A 10,936-nucleotide genomic window follows, 5' to 3' on the forward strand; every position below is an offset into this window, starting at 1 on the left:
TCTTTACAACAGAGATTTAGCATTCCCCAATTCCTAAAAGGTCGAGGGAGGAAATACCAAATGGTTAGATAATATTAGCCCCAATTCCCAGAGGGTCATGGGCAGTCCTAATTCCCAGAGGGTAGTGGACTTACTTTGATAGCCATCGTTGCCGAACAACTCGGGGTGGCAGATTCGCGCATCCAAACTTAAGTCTAAATTTTAGCACCGGGATTAACTTGAACAAAAAAATAAATAAAAATGAGAATGATGTGAAAGTGGAAATGAAATGGATTATGAAAATTGGTTTTTACCCCATTAGCTAAGTTAGAGTAAATTCGAGTATAGTTGGCATGCCATAGAGTCTTTAAATTAGAGATACAAAACAACCTAATTCCCAGAGGGTCGTGGGTAGTCCCAATTCCAAGAGGGTCGTGGACTTATTCTGATAGCCATCGTTGCCGAACAACTCGGGGTGGTGAACTAGTGTTGTAACACCCCAAACCCGCCTTGGAAGTTTGGCTCGAATCTGGCGTGTCACATTGAAGTGTTTTTCGAAAACCATGTTTCCATTAAAAACCCTTCTTAATAATTAAAAACTTATACCCTTTTTAAACCTTGTTAGAAAACCTCAGCTGAATAACATTCTTAACAACTTTGTAAAAATTTTGGTAGTTGCGGAAGCTTAATTTAAAAACAATTGCGGATACGTGATGTTTTGAACAACAGTAGTTGCTTTGGAAAACCGTGTTCTAACACTAGCAATTATAAGAACAATAAATAAAATTCCAAATTTGAAATTCAGAAAATTACAACGGCTTTACTACAACCCACATAAAAACATTTAAAAGTAATAATCAAAACTGTAAGATAAACAATGTGTGTGAGTTCCTCCGAGCCCCTCGCAGCTCCGATCCGTCTAAGGCTGGAAATTACCTGAAAGGTTAATAAACGGGGTGAGTTACGAAAACTCAGTGTGAAATCCCCTACTATATAAAAGGAACAGTTAGTCATATAAAAGAATTAAAAGTTTGGCCCCAGACCTACTTACAATTTCAGTATCAATTAGGCCTTAGACCATTACAGAATAAGAAATATTATCAGAACTAGAATCAAAATGAGAATCAGAATCAGAATCAGAATCAGAATTAGGTAACAGAATCAAAATCAGAATGTGAATGCAATCCCAACCCAATCCAGCCGTATACACCCCCGTACCAACCTTACACCATGTGGGGAGACTACTCGACCCACCCAACCGCTACACACCACAGAAATTGCAGCGAGGCTGGCAGATATTATGACGAAGTCACTAGATACAGATATTGTGGCTAGGCCACCAGAAAAGATATATATATATATATGTGGCAAAGCCACCAGATTGCAGCGAGGCTGCCAGATATTGTGACGAAGTCACCAGAACAGATATATGTGGCGAGGCCACCAGATTACAGCGAGGCTGCCAGAACGCTTCCTCCATCAATATAACCCATACCCCATGCAACAGATATACATGTCATCGCATACAACATACAAAATCAGAATATCATGTCCATATTTGAATCAAATAATCACAGTCAAGTCATTCATATCACCAACATATATTCACAATTAAATCCGTCAACCATACAGTCCAAGTTAGTCACTTGCCCACAAGGGCAAAACAGTCATTTAACACCCTAGGGATAAAATGGTAATTTTACCCCACAAGGGTATCTCGATAATTCTACCTTACAGGAGTATTTCAGTAATTCTACCCCACAGGGGTATTTCGTTATTTCTACCCTACAAGGGTATTTCGGTAATTTTACCCTACAGGGGTATTTTAGTAATTCCACCCTACAGGGGTATTTCGGTATTTCTACCCTACAGGGGTATTTTGGTATTTCTACCCTACAAGGGTATTTTAGTAATTTTGTAAATCGAGGGTAAAACAGTAATTCTGTAAATTAAGGGTACTTTGGTAATTTTACAAGTTGAGGGTATTTCAATAATTTTACAGGTCGAGGGTATTTCAGTAATTTCACAAATTAGGGGTATTTTGGTAATTTTACAAACTAAGGGTATTTTGATAATTTTACAAACCAGGGGTATTTTGGTAGTTTTACAAACTAGGGGTATTTTGGTAATTTTACAAACCAGGGATATTTTGGTAATTTTGTAAACCAAGCGTATTTTGGTAATTTTACAAACCAGGGGTATTTTGGGGATTTTATAAACCAATGGTATTTTAGTAATTTTACAAACCAGGGGTATTTTGGTAATTTGGTAAACTAAAGTATACTAAACAGGGATAACAATACGAATGGGCCTAAAGCCCTTTCTCAGCCCAAATGGGCCCACACGCTCGTGTGGCCCTTTTAGCCCAAATCTAGCCACATATATGAGATTCACCTAGCCTAGTCCAATATTTACTACACAATCAAACAACTTATCCAATTGGGCCCGTAGGCCCATTAGGCCCACATGGCCCTTTTGGCCCATCGCGGCCCGAAGTAGCCATCCTACAGCTAGAGTAGTGAGAAATACACACCTGATTGGAGACTGGAGTTAATCCACGCTCCGAGCACTCTTAGCCGGCGCCCAACCCAACCGAGCACGCCACAAAGCGAAAGGGATCAGCCAAGAAGGGTACCTTTACTCTCCTCATGGTTCTCTCTATTTAAAGCCAGCTTCGCATTCACTCTTATGTTAGCTTCCTGATGTGGGATCCCTCCATCATCAGAGTTTAAATTCGACAACAACTCTTGCCGCCCACTGTTAGCAAAATAAATGCTCTTTGCTTGCCATGGGATTCGAACCCATGCCTCCCCTTAAATGCTCCACACGCTACTTGCCACTAAGCCACAAGGCTTTTTGTGTCACAATTTCTCCAACAATATTCTTAAGGCCTACCTACTACACCCAAGGTTTGATTCACCTTAAAACAAAATTTTTGCTAGAGTCCAGATTTGAACCCAAGACTTCTCCAACACTTCTCAGCACATTTAACCATTAAAACAATGTTTTGTATTGAAGTTTTTGATGATTTTGAGTAATTATGACTAAATTACAAAAATAATAATTTAAGGGACTAAAATGTGAAATAAATGAAATGTGTGGACTTGTATGAACACTATGAGTATTCGGCCTAAACATGGAGTGTGCAAATTTTGGATGTTTTGTATTTTGTGCAATTTGGACTAAATTGTAAAAAGTGTAAAATGTCAATGGTAAAATGGTAATTTTCCTATTTATGTGTTTTTGGATGAATTTGATTGAATATTTGATTAAATAAGTTTAATTTATCTTAATTTAGATCAAGAAAAGTGAAAATCGGATTTGGATAGGGGGAAAACTAAAGTTATAGGCTAGCCGTCCTGTTCAGGTTTTTCATCGTCCGAGGTAAGTTTATAAGCAAATAGAAGTTTTTAATTTTAATTAAATGCAAACTATATATGCTTGAATGAAATATGTGAACTTATATTTATAATAGCCGAATGTATACAAGCTTGGCAACTATGTTTGTGAGTTCGATTTGACTGAGATACGACGTTTAAAAGTCCTGTATGAACCTTAGGAATAACTAGGATACATATGTCATGACAAAGGATTCTAATATGTGATGTGCGAGTAAGACCATGGCACCGATATATGTGTCCGAGTAAGACCACGTTTAATACATTAGCATCGATATGTGATTCTAATATATGTGTGCGGGTAAGACCCTGTCTGGGACAGTGGCATCGATCTGTGGTTACATGTAAGACCACATTTGGGACGTTGGCATTGTATGATATATGTGATTATCCGAGTGTCCTATCCAATTCTGAATGGTTCATCGGGCAACGATAAGTGTGATCGAATGTGTAAATTGAGCTAAAATGATCAAGTATGAATTAGTTTATTTCCTACTTGAAATAAGGTAAGTAAGTTACTTTGTAACACCCCGAATTTAGGCCTAGAAGTATTGGGCCTTGAGTGCGGGTCCGTAAGGAGGTTGTATATAGGTATTTAATTATGCAATGAAATGACACAATTAAATGTCTGCTTTGGTGGTTAATGGCTTTGAGAAGTGTTAGAGAAATCTTGGGTTCAAACTTGGGCTTTAGCAAAAATTTTGGTATTAAGTGAAAAAAAACCTGGATGCTTGGATGAGGGCCTTTTAAATTATTGTGTTAAATAAATGACACAAGGAAGCTTGTAGTCTAGTGGTTGTGGCGTCATTAAGGTTGTATAGGAGCCTGGGTTCAAGCCTTGGCTCTTGCAATTTATTTTGGTTTTTTTTTAAGGGAACCTGGACTTTGGCTTTTAGACCTTATAATTAATTAGGGATAAAATATGACACAAAAAGCCTTGTGGCTTAGTGGCAAGTAGCGTGTGGAGCATTTGAGTGGAGGCAAGGGTTCAAATCCCATGGCAAGCAAGGAGCATTTATTTTACTAACAGGGGGCGGCAAGAGTTGGTGTTGAATTTAAACTCTGATGTTGGAGGTATCCCACATCGGGAAGCTAACATAAGAGTGGTTGCAAAGCTGGCTTTAAATAGAGGGAACCATGAGGAGAGTAAAGGTACCTTTTCTTGGCTGATCCCTTTCGCTGTATGTCGTGCTCGATTGGGTTGGGCGTCGGCTAAGAGTGCTCGGAGCGTGGATTAACTCTAGTCTCCTACCAGGTGTGTATTTTCTCGCTACTCTAGCTGTAGGATGGCTATTTCGGGCCGCGATGGGCCGAAAGGGGTCATGTGGGCCCAATAGGCCTACGGGCCCAATTGGATAAGTTGTTTAATTGTGTAGTAAATATTGGACTAGGCTAGGTGGATCTCATATTTGTGGCTAGATTTGGGCTAAAAGGGCCACACGAGCGTGTGGGCCCATTTGGGCCGAGAATAGGCTTTAGGCCCATTCGTATTGTTATCCTTGTTTAGAATACTTTAGTTTACCAAATTACTAAAATGCCCTCAAATTGTAAAATTACCATTTTACCCTCGATTTACAGAATTACCATTTTACCCTCAATTTATAGAATTACCGTTTTACCCTCGATTTTTAGAATTACCATTTTACCCTCGATTTATAGAATTACCGTTTTACCCTTGATTTACAAAATTACCGTTTTACTCTCGATTTATAAAATTACTATTTTACCCTTGATTTATAAAATTACCATTTTACCCTCGATTTATAGAATTACCATTTTACCCTCGATTTACAGAATTATCGTTTTACCCTTGGTTTACAAATTACCAAAATACCCCTAGTTTGTAAAATTACTAAAATACCCTTGGTTTATAAAATTACCAAAATACCCATGGCTTGTAAAATTACTAAAATGCCCCTGATTTATGAAATTATTGAAAAACCCTCGATTCGTAAAATACTGAAATACCCTTGTAGGGTAGAATTACTGAAATACCCCTGTAGGGTAGAATTACCGAAATACCCTTGTATGGTAGAACTACCGAAATACCCTTGTAGGGTAGAACTACCGAAATACCCCTGTAGGGTAGAATTACTGAAATACCCCTGTAGGGTAGAATTACCGAAATACCCCTGTAGGGTAGAATTACCGCGATACCCTTGTGGGGTAAAATTACCATTTTGCCCCTAGGTGTTAAATGACTGTTTTGCCCTTGTAGGCAAGTGACTGACTTGGACTGTGTGGTTGACGGATTTGATTGTGAATATATGTTGGTGATATGAATGACTTCACTGTGATTGTTTGATTCAAATATGGGCATGACATTCTGCATACATGACATGTTGCATGGGTTGGGTTTTATAAATGGAGGAAGTGTTAAAAGGGTTATGCCCTAGTTTACCGAAAAGGGCTTTGCCCCAGTTTTTAAAAGAGGCTAGGCCTCTAGTTATATGATAAAGCAACTATGCTGCCAGTGGAGAGTTTTGGTTGGTTGGGTTGAGTTATTCCCTACATGGAGAGCTTGGTTGGTACGGGTGGAGAGTAGCAGTTGGTGGGTTGAGTAGTCTCCCCAAACGAGCTTGCATACATCCATTGACATTACATGTGATATTGAAATGGGCCTCAGGGCCATACCATTTACAGTAAAGGCTTCGACCCAGTGATATGATTTATGAAAAGGCTTCGGCCAGTATATGTCGAGACAGAATTAGGGCTTAAGCCCATATTGCTACTATTTAAGGGCTAAGGCCCGCACTTTCTTATTATTGAATAGGGCTTTGGCCTGATTGTATCGATAATCGTGTTATTTATCGTTTGTTTATTATTGGGGTTACACATCGAGTTTTCGTAAACTCACCCGCTTTCTAACTCAAGGTAATCCCTAAGCTTAGATGGTTTGGAACCGCGAGGGACTCGAGAGATGGCCACACTACTATTTCGCTTTCTTTTAATTGCAATAAGTAGCCGTTTATTTCTTTATAAGTTTTATCTTATTAATATTATTATTTGGTTTTGGGTTGTAATAAGGCCATTTTAATTATTTTTCTGGGATTATTTTATCTTATACCCTATATTTTTCTGATAACAATATGAGCTAGACCTAGGGTGCATTTCCAAAATGATAATTGTTTTCAAAATAACGCAACAATAAAATTAATCGGTTTATCAAAAATATCTACTTAAATGAATTCCAACTCGTTTTTCTCAAAACCTAACCTAGCACCAAAGTGTGGCAATGGTTGTGGGCATGTTTAGGATTGGATCCAATCAAGAGTTTGGTACTTAAGCAGCCTTCTAGGCTCACCTCCTCTATTTTGGATACCTACCTGGTGCACAGCTTCCATTCACTTTATTAACTTAGCAAAGACTATCTTTTAAAACACTAAGAAGGACGTTGAAAGAGGCATGGGTTTTCTTAAAAACATCAATGTGACACGTTGGATCCGGCCATAACGTCTGGGCCGGGTTTGGGGTGTTACATACTTGATATTTGTTGTAAGTCTTGTATGAAGTAAAGTAAGAATGTATGTGAACATGGAAAGTGTATTCAGCTTTGTGAATAAATGATATGAAAATTACGGAATTAATTCTAGAATATGTGTATATATGACCATGTATATTCGACCACTTAAGTAGTATATGTACATGATGTTATATTATGATTATTGAGCTTGTGCACATGGCTGTATGTATATTTGGTTTTATAATGACATTTTGGTTTTGAAAGTTGAATGATAATTTGTTATTTTAATTATATGAGCATTCGGACAAGGTAGCATTTGTGTATAAAAATTTATTATTTATGAAATTTGTAAGTTTGAGACTAATTGTGTTAATGATAATATAATTTGGTTTAGTTTAATTGAGTTGATTATATCATTGGGTTGTTTATTTGCTTATGACTTACTAAGCTATGATAGCTTATTGTATGTGTTTGTGTTTGCCTCTATTTTATAGATTTTGGAGTCAAGTTACGAGCTTTGCCAGCAAAGTCTATCACACTATCGACTGTCTTCGGTATTTTTATAAATGAACTTTTGAATCTATGGCATGTATAGGCTAGAGTATAATTTGAAAAGTTGAATTTTGGTTTATGTATATCTTAAGCCATGCAAAAATGGCTTAGCTTCTATGTTTGAGATCGGTTATGCTTGTCCATGGTTTAATCCGTTTTGGTTATAATGCTATATGCTATGAATGAATGAATTATGTGATAGGTGTTATATATTTTGGAAATGGTTTAGTAATGATGATAGTTATGATGTGTAATCAATTATGTAATTAGCTCAATTTTGAAATTATGTTCATTGCGTAAGTGCGTGGTGTGCTTGGCTAAATGAATCAGTTTTGAGTACTGCTCTATTTGGTGATTGTGTTTTTGCTATAATGCATATATATAATTGAGTGGGTATTGGTTGAATGTAATGGCAATATATGTGTTTATATCTTACGTTGGAATGATTAGTTAATTAGGTATGGTTGATGAAAACAAAAGAGGAGTATGTTATATGATTGATTTTGTTAATATGCCTTGTTTGAGGTACGATAATAAAAGACTAAAATGTTAGGATTTGTGTTGGTTATAAAATGTGCCTTAATTGTGGTTCGACAAGTGTGCATAATTAGGCCATTATGGGTTTATTTATATGATAATGCTATATTTTGTAGTATTGTATAATTATAGAATTAATTGGGCTAAAACATTTTGATTAATGTATATCGAAATGGCGTATTATTTGAAAATATTGGTCAAATATTTAAGTAGTAGAATTGGTTAAATTGATGATATATTCAATTTATAATAAGTAGGATATTATATATATATATATATGTATCTGCTATGCTATTGTTGCAGATAAGTGAACAAATGTCATGATGGTATATGTTATTTACATGGAATGAAATGATGTATATTTTCATGTTTTAAAGTATGCGATATGATTAGTGAGATAATAATATGTTATATATATAATTTATCTGAATTTCATAAATGTTTAAATATACATATATGATTGACATGTGAAATGAAATATACTTGGTTATGGGTTAAGATTCGATTTTCATGATTTCTTTTGATATTAATTGAATGTAAATTTGGAAGTTATATGAATTATAGAATCAAAGCATGAAAGTTTGATTTAAAATTTTACTAGATGAATATTATTGAAATGAAGGTTTGTTCTAAGTTTTATTTGATTGGTAATGCTTCGTAACTCTAATCCGGCGACGGATATGGGTTAGGGGTGTTACAAGGCAACACTAGTAGATTAATTTTAAAATTTTCATTTTTATAGAATAATTAGGAAATTTCTAAATTACAGATATGAGTTTTATTTTTATTTTTACTAACATTTTTATTTTTCTTTTTGGTTTAGTGCATGAATTGAAGTAGGAGCTCACCTATAGAGCCACCCACTAATATAAAAAAGATTAAGCCGTAGAAATCGTCGACAACAACAACATAAACAGTAGATGCAAAATCAGCTACCGCGGTCAAACCTCCATGAGAAAATCCGTAGTTTGACGAATTTAACGAGGCTAACATACAAGGTCCACCACCACCACAACTATTTTTAAACCCACAGATGGCATGAGAAAAGTGAACTTTAAGGGACTATGCGCTACTGAACTTTGAGATGGTACAGGGCAACATTACAAGGCCAGCCATTACGACTAACAATTTTAGAATAAAACTGGCCATGATCCAAATGATCCAGAATAATATACAGTTCAGAAGAACTATGATGGAGGACCCAAACCAACATGTGAAACGGTTTTTCCAACTTTATGACACATTTAAGTTTAACGGGGTCACCGATGAAGTTATTTGTCTTCGGATATTCCCTTTCTCCTTAACTAATAATGCCTTTTCTTGGTTAGACTCGTAGACACTAGGATCAATTACGACATGGAATGAACTTACAGAGAAATTTCTACACAAATCCTTTCCTACTAGCAAGATAGTCCAACTAAGAAAAGAGATCGCCACATTTAAGCAATTAGAAGTAGAGAGCTTCCATGAAGCTTAGAGCTTTTTAAGATGTTGATCCAAAGGTGTGCACAACATGATCTACTCGCGTGGTTGAGACTACAAATATTTTACAATGGGTTGGATGCACACACACACTCGGGACTTGATGAAGTCGAAAGAGGAGCCTTAATGAATAGAACATACAAGGATGCATATGACCTAATTTAGAATATGGTGATAAATTCCTTCCAGTAGCAAAATGAAAGATTTTGTTATGGATAGAGACCATCTTTGGTAAAAGTTGTCTAGGAAGATGATAAATATTAACAGATTTTAGACAGATTAAACCATATAGAGTCCTTATCTAGTGCATCTTCAACATTTGATGGAGATAAACCTCTTAGCCATCATCTAGATAACCCAGTCAAGGATGTGAACTACATAGGGAATAAGGGTGGAAACCTGTATTCAAACACTTACAACCCTAGTTGGAAAGATCATAAAAACCTGAGATGGGGTGCAAATCAAGGAGGAGGTAACAATTCTAATTTTGTTAAAAACAATATTTACTGACCTTCATATCTACATAAGCCTTAGAAAAGTACCAACCCAAACGACCATACTGTATGTGGTCAAAGCCTAGATCAGATTGAGGGAAAGATGCAGTTACTGAGGACGGAAGTGAAACAAGTGCAGTCTCAGTACACCAACATAGCAAAGACATTGACTAAACTTGAGGATCAAATGAGCCCATTTTTTAGCAGGATAGGATACACCAAAAGGAAAAGTGGCACCAAGATCTCGAGCAATACCAAGAATAATCCTCACAGGGAAGGAAAGGAGCACGTGAAAGCAATTCTGCTCTACTCGGGTAAAGTATTCAGTAGTGTAAATAGAAAAATATATAGGATTTTTCCTATGTCATTTATCACCTTTTTACTTAAAATTGTTGTTAAAACTAAGTAATTGTTTAATAGATTAATGAAATATGTGAAAAAATGAAATTAGGACATAGAAATTATTAAAATATGATTTTATACTTTATTATATAGTTTTCATGCAATAAATGGCTTATTTTATATGAATTTGAATATATTATATTTTTATGACATAAAGTGGGCCATGCATGATTAAATTAAATAATAAAATATAAAATTGTATTTAATAATTCATTTTAAAATATTTCATTAATAATTTGGGTTTTAAATTAATTAATTAAATTGGATAAATTTTATTCTTTGGTCCTCTAACTTGTTGATTTATTCTGGACAAGTCTGATAGCTTTGCTAGATTACAAAACCGTCCCAATTGGGGACCAAGTCAACCCAAAATTCGGCTGCACATGGCTGTCCATAAGCCACTTTTTGGTTTAATTGCACAGGTTCTTGAAGAGTTGAAGAAATTAGAGATTTACTTGAAGATTTGCACTTGACTGAGTCTCAGTCCTGAGTTGTTGTGGCACTCAAATTGACCAAAAATCAAGAAAAAATAAGCTCAAATTCCTCCATTTATGGCCGTCCACCCAATGGAAGGTGCTTCAAAAGATAAAAACTCTTAGTTTTAGTAAACTATCCCCCTCTCCTCACCT

At 35.9% G+C, this 10,936-nt stretch overlaps 1 long non-coding RNA gene across 1 annotated transcript; it reads right to left on the minus strand.

Annotated features, from left to right (window-relative positions):
• Positions 1-695: 695 nt before the first annotated feature.
• LOC128296426 (uncharacterized) lies at positions 696-2,622 on the minus strand. Its single transcript, XR_008287046.1, has 2 exons — positions 2,513-2,622; positions 696-915 (listed from the first exon to the last, which is right to left on the minus strand). It is a non-coding gene; the product is annotated as an uncharacterized LOC128296426 (long non-coding RNA).
• Between the last annotated feature and the right edge of the window lie 8,314 nt (positions 2,623-10,936).

This window comes from Gossypium arboreum, chromosome 8 (genome assembly GCF_025698485.1).
Source record: "Gossypium arboreum isolate Shixiya-1 chromosome 8, ASM2569848v2, whole genome shotgun sequence".
NCBI lineage: Eukaryota > Viridiplantae > Streptophyta > Magnoliopsida > Malvales > Malvaceae > Gossypium > Gossypium arboreum.